We start from the raw sequence: 10,322 nt of genomic DNA, 5'->3' as shown, positions 1-10,322 counted from the left end.
CCCCCTTTCCCTTTTCAAGCACAACTCCCACCAGTCTTTCTGGCTTTAGACCCATCTTCACCTCTGCTTCCAGAAACACGTGGGTCCTTGGGGTTCTGCCTTAGAGAGGTTGTTCTCAACAGCAAGTCTAGAACTCAGGGCTTCAGACTGCTGTAGAACTCACTTCCACTTCCGGGATTTTGTACTATGACCCAACTCTCCTCATTTTCTTCGTTCTAAACTCTCTATTTTTCCCCCTCTTAGCAGAGTTTTAGAAGCAAAAGCCAATGCATAGAGTTATTGCTTGCTTGTTTTTGAAACAGGGTCTCCCTAAGCAAAATCCTACAGCTTGGAACATGTTAAACAGCCTAGATTGGACTCAAGTTCCCATCCTCCTGCACGAAAAACAGAGAAAAGCCTGGCTCCCTCTGCTCTTTGAGGACATTGCAATGAGGTACCATCTATTAGAAGTGGGCCCTCAGCAGACACCGAGTCGGCTTCCACCTTGGTCTCTGGTTTCCAGGCCTTGAGGACTGTACGGAATCCATCTCTTTGGTTGATAAACTACCCATTCTGCAGGATTTCCTTAGAGTCATCTGACTGGACTAAAGCATATACCTCTATCCAAACATGAGTGAACACTGAGATGTAATGATATCCCTGTCATATAGCAATAAGATTAACTTTGCTGAAAACCTTTAATTATTTAGCTGTCCAACCATAAAATTACCTAAGCCTTTAATTTGAAAAGGAGCCTGTGCAGGGGAAATGATATTAACCAAATCATGTTTTGATAAGATCCCATCAAGCAAAACTATGATGTAGTATTTTTCAGACCTGACAATTACCAGGAGCCAAGAACCAGAGGCATTTTCCCTGGGTGCTTTTTGTAGAAGTTTTTTTCTTTTTAATCTCTGTCCAAAGGTATCTTACAGTGCCAACTCTTAGCATTTTACCAGCAACACTTTCATGGTGTGTGGAGAAGCAATTTGATTTTCTTATGGCTAAGAAGGAGCTAGGATGCTGTAGGAAGTCTTACAGCCAGTGGTTACCCGCCCACTGGGGCGTGGCCTCTTAAACTACATAAGCCGATGTAGAGCATGCATCTGCTCTCTTTCTGGTTGCTGGATTCAGTCTCTGTTCTCCATTCAAGCAGAGGATTCTGATTTGTGAGTTTACCCCTAAATAAATGACCATCTATTTCTCAATTCTGAGCGAGTGTGTGATTTGTTGTAAGCACCCTTTCCACACCAGGACTCTTGTTCACAATGGCTGGAGCGTGGCTCCATGCGTCTTTAAGGGAAGGAATGCTGTTTGCTAAGGGACTCTCACAGGTGTAAATGGGAGAGAGGTTAAGAATTTTAACCACAAGAGAAAAATAGGATTGGGAGAAAACCGAACAGCAACTAGAATGGGAACGATAACAGGTTTGAAATTTTTCTTTGGTGAACAACAACTCCAGGAAAGAAGCTGTGTCTGCAGAGAGCAGCTGACTACAATTTCAGTGCTGTGGAGAGATTGGAACATCACAGGTCCAGAAGCTAATTACCTTCTCTTGGCCTAGTTCTAGCCCCCTGAACATCCAGCCATCCCTTGCCCACCTCTGTCTACTAAATGTCTCATAACCAATGAGAATCTATTAACTTAGCTGACCACTATCTTCCACCAATTCAATAGCTAAGAATTCCATCAGAGAGGCTCTGAGGCCAGTAGAACAGCTTCCCTATCTTGCTGTCACCACCTCTCAGATGGACCCACCAATGTATTTTAAACTTGCCTTAGTCTATAAATTCCTATGTTCTGCAAAGCTACAAAACCTCAGAAAATATGGAATTTGGAGTCACCTAAATCTGGACCAGGGTCAGTCACTCAGTGGAGTACCAGAGTAAACTTTCTTCTTGTTTCCTTCAAGATGGCAGCTATGAATTTGTACTTACACTTTCTTAAGTTAAACACAGCAGCATTTTAAAAGCTGTGAGGCGTGCTTTGGGTCTCAGCACTTAGGAGGGAGAAGTAGGTGGCTCTCATGAATTCAACTTAAAGATAAACCACATAGTCAGTTAAGATCAGCCAGGGCTACAAAGAGTGCTCCTGTCTCCCCCCCGCCCACACACACACCAGAAAAAACAACCTTAAGGCCAAATCTGGACAGCATTTACCTGTAACCCCAGCATTTGGGAAGTGGAGGATCAGGAGGAATTCGATGTTGTCCTCTGTCACAGAGCAAGTTTAGCAAATTTGAGAGCAAACTGGAACATGTCACACAAGGAGAGTTCTAGAGCTGGAGTTAGAGGCGGGTGTGCGCTGCCTGACCTGGATGCTGGAAAATGAAGCTTAAATACTGTGTAAGAACAGCAAGTACTCAACCACTGAGCCTTTCTCCAGCCTTGAATGCTCTGGAAGAACAGCAAGTACTCACCCACTGAGCCGTTTCTCCAACCTTGGCACATAATATTATTAGAGGCCAAAGTTCCTTTTAATAGTCTAGACATGTCCCCTTTTCAACACTGTTAGTTTCGTGAAGCATAAATTCAATATGAACACAGACAGACTTAAAAATAACAGTGAGAAGGATCAATGTCATTTCTGTGTGTAGAGGAAAGTGGCTCTGGCCCGCGTGAAGCAGTACGACTTACCTTACTAAGATTATCTACTATCTTGCTAAGATTCTACAGGGCATTTAAAAAAAAAAAAACTCTTTGGAGCAGGAGTGTTCAGTCTTTTGACATTGCGGTGTGACAATAGTAAGTTTAGAACAAACATGTTGAGCTGCATTCTCACCGTTCTGGGATCCATTCAGCCTATATGGGCTGGGCTGCAGGCCAGATGTGCCAAGAGGGCCTTGCAGCATCCACACAGGATTTCCCCCATTCTCACAGGGCTGGGTACCACTCTGACCGACCAAACAGACCCTGAGCTCTTAGCAGTTTCTCAGCAGTGCCTTTCTGAGTTCACACATCCTTAGGGCTTCTAGAATATCCAGGTCCCTCAGGCAAAATGACCCAGTGATGCTGGCCCAGGCTTTACTCTGCTGAGAGACAGGCTCCTCTCGAGATGGTTGTGACAGGCAGACAGACAGATATCTGAGGGGCAAGGTTGCTGTTGTTGGGTTCCTTAGGAGGAAAGAGAAGAAAGGAAATACCTATGCAGAGACACAAAGCAGACAAGGGGTTAATTATTCTTTCTTTTAAGCTCTGGAGATCAAGCAGTGTCTGCACACTAGGCACACCCTACCAAGAGCGAGATCCCCAGTCAAGCTGTTACATTTTAATAACCAGAAAGGCTAGTGGGAATTGAAAAGCAAGCTATTAAAATGAGCAATGAGAGAAATTAGTCAGCTTTAAGAAGGTCATGAAACTGAATATAAATAATAGATGGTTTAATTTTCACTGGCAAGGCCACTGTATGTGAGCCAGGCTGCAGAAGCTCCCACTGCTGCTGGGGTCGGGGTCTCCGGCCAGCGGTGGACACTGACAAGGACCTGTCACTGGGTTATTTCCTCTCGTCAGTCGTGGAACTAGGTCACGAGAACATGATGCTAACAGTTTCATTTTCCTTTGTCAAATTCAAAGAGTTTTGTTTATTAGTTTGCATAGAAAAATTATGTAATTTTTAAACCCGTATATTATTCTATTTTAGTATCTTCTTCATGAACCCTGCTGCTTTATTCTTTAGCAAACACTTATCAGTTACCTATAATCAACTCAGTATGTTCTATACACTTGAGACACAGATAAAAGAAGGAAAGATAAATAATATTTTTATTTTATTTATTAAATTTGTTAAGGATGTTTTTTATATTTCATTTTGTGTGTGTGTGTGTGTGCACATGAGTGTATGAGTGTCATAGAGGCCTAAAGAGGGGGTTAGATATTCTCTAGATGAAATTACACATAGTTATAGGCTCCCAGTGTACGTCCTGGAGAACAGCAAGTGCAAGCCACTGGACCATATTTCTAACCCAACAGATATAACGCTACTAATGAAAATTTTAACACCACAGCACACAATGAAAACTGCTTTGAGGAAAAACTAAAATAGAAATTAGGCTGGATAAAGTGACCAGTAGGGTTAGGGCTGTGCTACTGGGGGCTCCTGGTTCCCGGGAGTGCACTTGCACATTTTGGCATCTTGTAAGCCAGTCATTACTAAGGGGTAAATGCAGCCAGGTGTGGCAGCCTCTGATAGTAATCTACAGCACTCAGAAGGTGGGGGTGGGATAATTGCAGTGAGTTCAAGGCCATCCTGAGCGACACAGGGAGACGTGTCTCTAAAACAGCATTAGGTGGAGCTCAGTTGGTAGAAGTGCTTGCCTAGCATGCAAGAGGACGTGTGTCTGAACCTCAGAACCCAGTAAGCTGGGCAATTGGGAGGTAGAGGCAGAAAATCAGTCCCTTAAGCTAATAGACACTTAGTCTATAAGTGAATTTGAGGCTTGCCTGGGCTGCGTGAGGCTCTAGCTCTACAAAAACAACCAAAACACTAAAAGCATTTTAATTGTTTTTAGAAGTTACATTACATTAACCTACATGCAAATGAATTCTATTTAAGATGTAACAAAGATTGAAGACACCGCTTCATGATTTACCACCCGTCATGATTCATTACACTCTCTGAGCACGATCACCTCATTTAATGACGGGCTGTGGGCCGAAAACATGTTCTGAAGGCACTTCATCACTGGGTAAACATTTTTTCTTACACAACCTACATAGTAAAGCTGACTACACACCTCAGCTGTGTGAGTCCATGCACGTGTGTCTCGCAACAGGAAGTGTGAACAAAGGTGCTTGAGCACACACGCTCTTAGGCCGTGAGGAGTAAAACCACATGAGACAAAACCATGTGCAGGGAGAAGCGAATTCGTGACTCGGGAAGCATGAGCTTGGTGACACGGCTCGCTGCCCGTGGAACATGGTTCGTGCTTCCCAGCAGGGTTTTTGTTTGTTTGTTTTTGGTTTGCTTCGTTTTCTTCCCCCATGACAGGGTTTCTCTGTGTGACCATGTCACCATCATGGCCTCACTTTGTAGACGAGACTGACCTCGAACCTCAAACTCAGAAAGATCCACCTGCCTCTGCCCGCCTGGTATTAAAGGCGTGCATTACCATGCCCAGCTAGTTTTTTTTTTGCTGTTGTTTTAAATAAAATGAGTACATTCTAAAAATAATGATTAAGGGCTGGGGAGGTGGCTCAATGGGTGAGAAAAGTCTGCTGTACAAGCATGAGGACCTGAGTTCGAATCTCTAGCGTCCAAATAAAAAGCTAAGCATGGGCTGACAAGATTGCTCAGAAGACACAGGCATTTGCTGCCACTTCTGAAAACCTGAGTTTAGCTCTCAGAACCCACATGTTGGAAGGAGAGAACCATTTCCCACAAATGGTCCTCTAACTTCCACAGGTAGTCTATAACATGTGCTCCCCTACCCAACCCCCGGGCAGGTGGAGTACTTTTCTAGACCTCATAAAGCCCTGGGTTTGATTCCCAGGACAGAAATACGAGTAAAATAAATACATGAAACATTAACATTGCTGCTGTCGGGTGTTCTGCATGGTACCCTATTATGGCCATCAATAAGAAACTACACCATCCCCATCCAGGTAAACGACAAATGGTCCAGAGTCATCAGGAATGAAGGTGTGGGTCACCTGTCCAGGTAAAGCACTAAGGTCAACGGAGGTGCTTATAGGAGGTAGGGGGAATCCTGACTGAGTAGTATAAAAAGATAGTTATAAATATCAATTATGGGGTCTGGAGAGATGACTCAGCAGGTAAGGGTAAATCCTGGTCTCTGGCCTCCATCTTTGGAGGCCCTGCCCCTATGCCCCTTGCACTTTGACACCTCCCCGAGGAGGGTCAAGGTAGACCACCAAACCTTGACCGCTCCCCGAGTCTATTTAAACTGCTCCCTGGAAAGTCAACACAGGACATAAGGAAATAGGTTTGGTGCCAAACTGGCAACAAGTGAACTCTAACAGTCTTGACTGTCAACCTGACTGGCTAGAGAGATGCTAGTCTCTGCATTGGTCAAGATGCTTCTGAGTATGTCTGTGAACACTTTTCTGGACAGGACTGGCATATGAGAGGAAGACTGGAGGTGAAGGATCTGCCTTGAATGCTGACAGTGCCCTGCAGGCAGCTGGAGAAACAGAACAAATCTAGAGAAGACTTGAGCATGTGAACACTCCTGCTCTGGTGTGTCTAGAGTCACCACCCATAGCCACGCAATGCCAGTTTCCACCGTGTTCTCAGGTGGCCCCACATCAGCAGCTCCGCAGGGAGCCTGCAGACCAACAGCTTTGGACTAGGAAGTCATCGCTGGCTTCCATATGCTAGTTCAGCATCTTTGACCAATTACTGAATTCTCTGCCTCTCCAGTGTGGACTACCCAGCTTCCTGTTGTGTAAGTCAGTGTAGGAAGTCCATTTATAAGCATGCACACACACACACACACACTACTGGTTCTATCTCTCTAGAGAACTATGACCAATACAAGAATATTGCTTCTACCTAGAAGCCAGAAAATATTACATGATTTGCCTGAGGAACTCAGAAAAGAAAGAAAGGAAATAAGAACCATTGCCAGCAACTCACTCTAAAGTCTTCCATGTTCTGACCAGAGGAAAAAACAACAACCACTTGATTTCCTCATTTTTAATTTATTTATTGAAGACTTACAATGTTAGCTTCTAAGCAGACACAAATAAGACACTATTTCTTGGAGAGTCCACCATTTAGTAAGGAAAGTAACGAGTGAATTTTCAGGAAATGGAGGTGAGAGAGAAACTGACCAAAGGACACCCCAGAGTCAATCAGCAAAATCCAGACTTCAGGCCAAGAGACTGTTTCTTCACAGGTGAACTCCAGAAAACTAAACCTGTGCCTTAGACTGAATGAGACTTAAGACAGGATTGACTCAGGGGAAGCTTTCTTCACTCTTAATTCAAGCAAACTGGACACAAAGTTTAAGTGAGATGGGACAGAAGTTTGAACACTAAAATGGACATTTGGTAGCATTAGAGGAGAATAAGTTTAATTTTGGAAATGTTTCAATGAGATCGTGGGGCTACGGTTACCATTAACGTGACTTTAGATTTCAGACAAAAAATATAAGAGGAAATATTTGTAGACAAAATGATACAATGTCTAGAAGTTTCTTCAGAGCAATTCAGGAAGAGACAGTCAGTGAAGGAGGCAAGATTGGCCACCAATTGATCATTATACAGCTGGATGAGAGTTACCTGGGGATCAAAGTTAGCGAATAATTAAAATCTCCCATGCCTTAGAAGAACGGTGCCTGGGAGGACTCAAAGAGGCTGAGAACTGCTGACAAAGTATTGCTGCACGTTGGGACGCTTCCAAGATTAGGCTATTCATAGGAGAAACAGCTCTTAGGCAGCCCGAGAGCACCACAAACGCATGGCATCCCTCGGAGGAGCCCCTCATGCTGTCAGGGTCAGAGATGGCTGGTATTAGTTTATCAGCAGGTGCCAGCTACTATCACATACACACAGGCTGCCAGAGCTCATGGAACTTCCTTCTGTTGACATGTGTTAAAATGAACTCAGTGAAACAGGATTGGATGTCTGTGCAGGAAATTGGGAGAATAAGGTAGGGGGATGTGGGTTCTGTCATTAACCAGTTGTGAGCCTTAAAGACAGATTCTTTTAAAGCTAAAAACAAACAAATAAACAAACCAGACTCAGGCTGGGCAGTGGTGGCACACACTTTTAATCCCAGTGCTTGGGAGGCTGAGGCTGGCAGATCTCTGTGAGTTCGAGGTCAGCCTGGTCTACAGAGCAAGTTTCCAGGACAGCCAGGACTACACAGAGAGACCTTGTCTCAAAAAACCAAAAGAAAGAAACAAAAACAAACAAAAAAAACCCTTAGACTTTTTTAAAAATTTATTTTATTTATTATACTGTTCTGTCTACATGTTTGCCTGAATGCCAGAAGAGGGCACCAGATCTCATTACAGATGGTTGTAAGGCACCATGTGGTTGCTGGGAGTTGAACTCATGACCTCTGGAAGGGCAGTCAATGCTTTTAACCTCTGAGCCATCTCTCCAGCCCCCCCCCCAACCTCAGACTCTTAAATTTCCTATTTCTCATTTCTTTATCCATAATACTTGAAATTACAGGCCATCCCTAAGTGTCTAAATTATTTACTTTTCTGCTGTTTTGATCAAACACCAGGACCAAGATAGCTTGTAGAAGGAAGAGTTTATTTGGGTTTACAGTTTCAGAGGGTGAGAGTCTAGGACGGCAGCAGGCACAGTGGCGGGAGGAGCCGTCCGAGAGCTCACCTCACCATAAGCATGAGCCAGAAGGAGAGCAGTGGGGATGGTACATGGTAAACCTTAAAGCCAACCCCCAGTAACACACCTCTTCTCGTGAGGCCACACCTAATCCTACCCAAACGGCACTACCAACTGGGAACCAAGAATTCGAATACCTGAGCCTATGAGGGACATTCTCATCCAAACCGCCATGGTGTTGTTCCTGGACAAATAAACCGTCAACATGGGTCTCTGCAGGTCTGACACGTCATAATTGTCTCAGAAGATACCTGTGGGAAATCGGCAGCTTCAGGTCATTATCATCAGGAAATAAAGATCTCCAGGGTTGGCATCTTTGTCACAATACACTCTAAGAAGGGTGGGGTTTTTTTTGTTTTTTTTTTTGTATTTAGAGACCCCCATCATAGCCCCAAAATCTGTTTTCTACTTCACACATAAGTGGGTGGGCATGGTGAACCCTAGTTATGTGCGCTGATTTTCAGCACAGTCCTTACGAACTTGGCACTTTCCTCAGCCAGGGAAAATTAGGTATGATTTGGTGATACCAGTGTTCATAGTTCCTCTCTGCATGAACACACTATGCGTTGTCTTTTCTTGGTTCTATGGAGGAATATGGAGAAGCTTGGTGTACCTGATGAAGTTAAAATAGTTCTTACTAGATGTCACCCTAGGTCCGTAATTCCCGATACAATAAAAGGCATGAAAGCACCCAGTTGGCCTCCCCTCTCCCCACTTTGCCCCCTGTTCCCCAGCACACACCTTTACTTTGGGCTCAGCAGGAATGTAGCCATCTATCTTAGCTGGGGGTCACTGCGGCTGTGAGGAAACACCATGACCAAGCTGCGGGAGGAAAGGGCTTCTTTGACCTACTCGTTTTTATCCGTTGTCCATCCTTGAAGGAGTCAGCACAGGAATGCAAACAGAGCTGGAACCTGCAGGCAGGAGCTGATACAGAGGCCATGGAGGGGTGGTGCTTGCTGGCCTGATCAGCCTGCTTTCTTACAGAACCCAGGAGTATCATAATGGGCTGAGCCCGCCCCCATCAACCACGAATTAAGAATGCTCTACGGGCTTGCCTAAAGAGCAATCTTATGGAGGAATTTTTTCAATTGGGGTTCCCTCCCCTCAGGTAACTCTAGCCTGTGTCAAGTTGACATCACATTAGCCAGGCCACTGTCTATCATGGAGACACCTATGTGAGCTCTGATGCACTGAACGTCATTCATGGAAACACCTCACCCCCATCTTGGCAGAAGGCACTAAAGAGCGCAAACACGGTGTGAACCGCACCTTGGCATTTGAAAGACAAACAAGGGTGAGTGAGATCTGCTTGGTCTCTGAACCTGCACCTTACAACTCCTGTCGGTGTGGATGGTGCCGAGAGAGGAGATGGCAGAATTAACAGATGGGAAGGCAGGGCTGACTTCTTGCTATGGCTTCAACATGTTCCCCAAAAGTTCCAAAGATAATGGACTTCCTGGTTTCCAGATCCACGAGCAAAAGACACCCCTCTTATTTATAAACTATCCAGTTTGTAGTATTTGGCTAAGGCCACAGAAGCCTGGCTAAGACAGCATCCTCTCTTCTCCTCTTCCTCTCTGCTTCCACCTCCCAGTCTTTTGGTTCAGGGACAGGAACACATTCTGTCTTAAAAGCATCTGCCAGGCTGCCAGCCCCAAGGCGGGCCATCTCACTTGCCTGTCTGCATAAGCTCCAAGAAGCCTCCCCACACCAGCAACCTTTTAATGTCCACTCTCAGGACTTCCTCACTTCCCTGCCAGCTTCGTTATCAGACAGTAACTTTGTGTTAGTTCCTCTATACGGGTACCATACACTCTAATATGTAGGCTTTTATCTAGTGCTTGCAGGAGAACACAATGGAGACGCACAGCTCTTAAAGCTGTGGCTGGATATGGCGGTGTGTGCCTGTAATCCCAGCACTTGGAAGTTAGAGACAAGGGTAGCAGGTGTTCAAGGCCATACTTGGCTACTTGAATGCCATTTTGGATTACAGGAGACCCAAAAGCAAACCAAGCCACCAAC

This window comes from Microtus pennsylvanicus, chromosome 12 (assembly GCF_037038515.1).
Source record: "Microtus pennsylvanicus isolate mMicPen1 chromosome 12, mMicPen1.hap1, whole genome shotgun sequence".
Lineage (NCBI taxonomy): Eukaryota > Metazoa > Chordata > Mammalia > Rodentia > Cricetidae > Microtus > Microtus pennsylvanicus.
Note: the sequence above shows the minus strand (reverse complement) of the source record.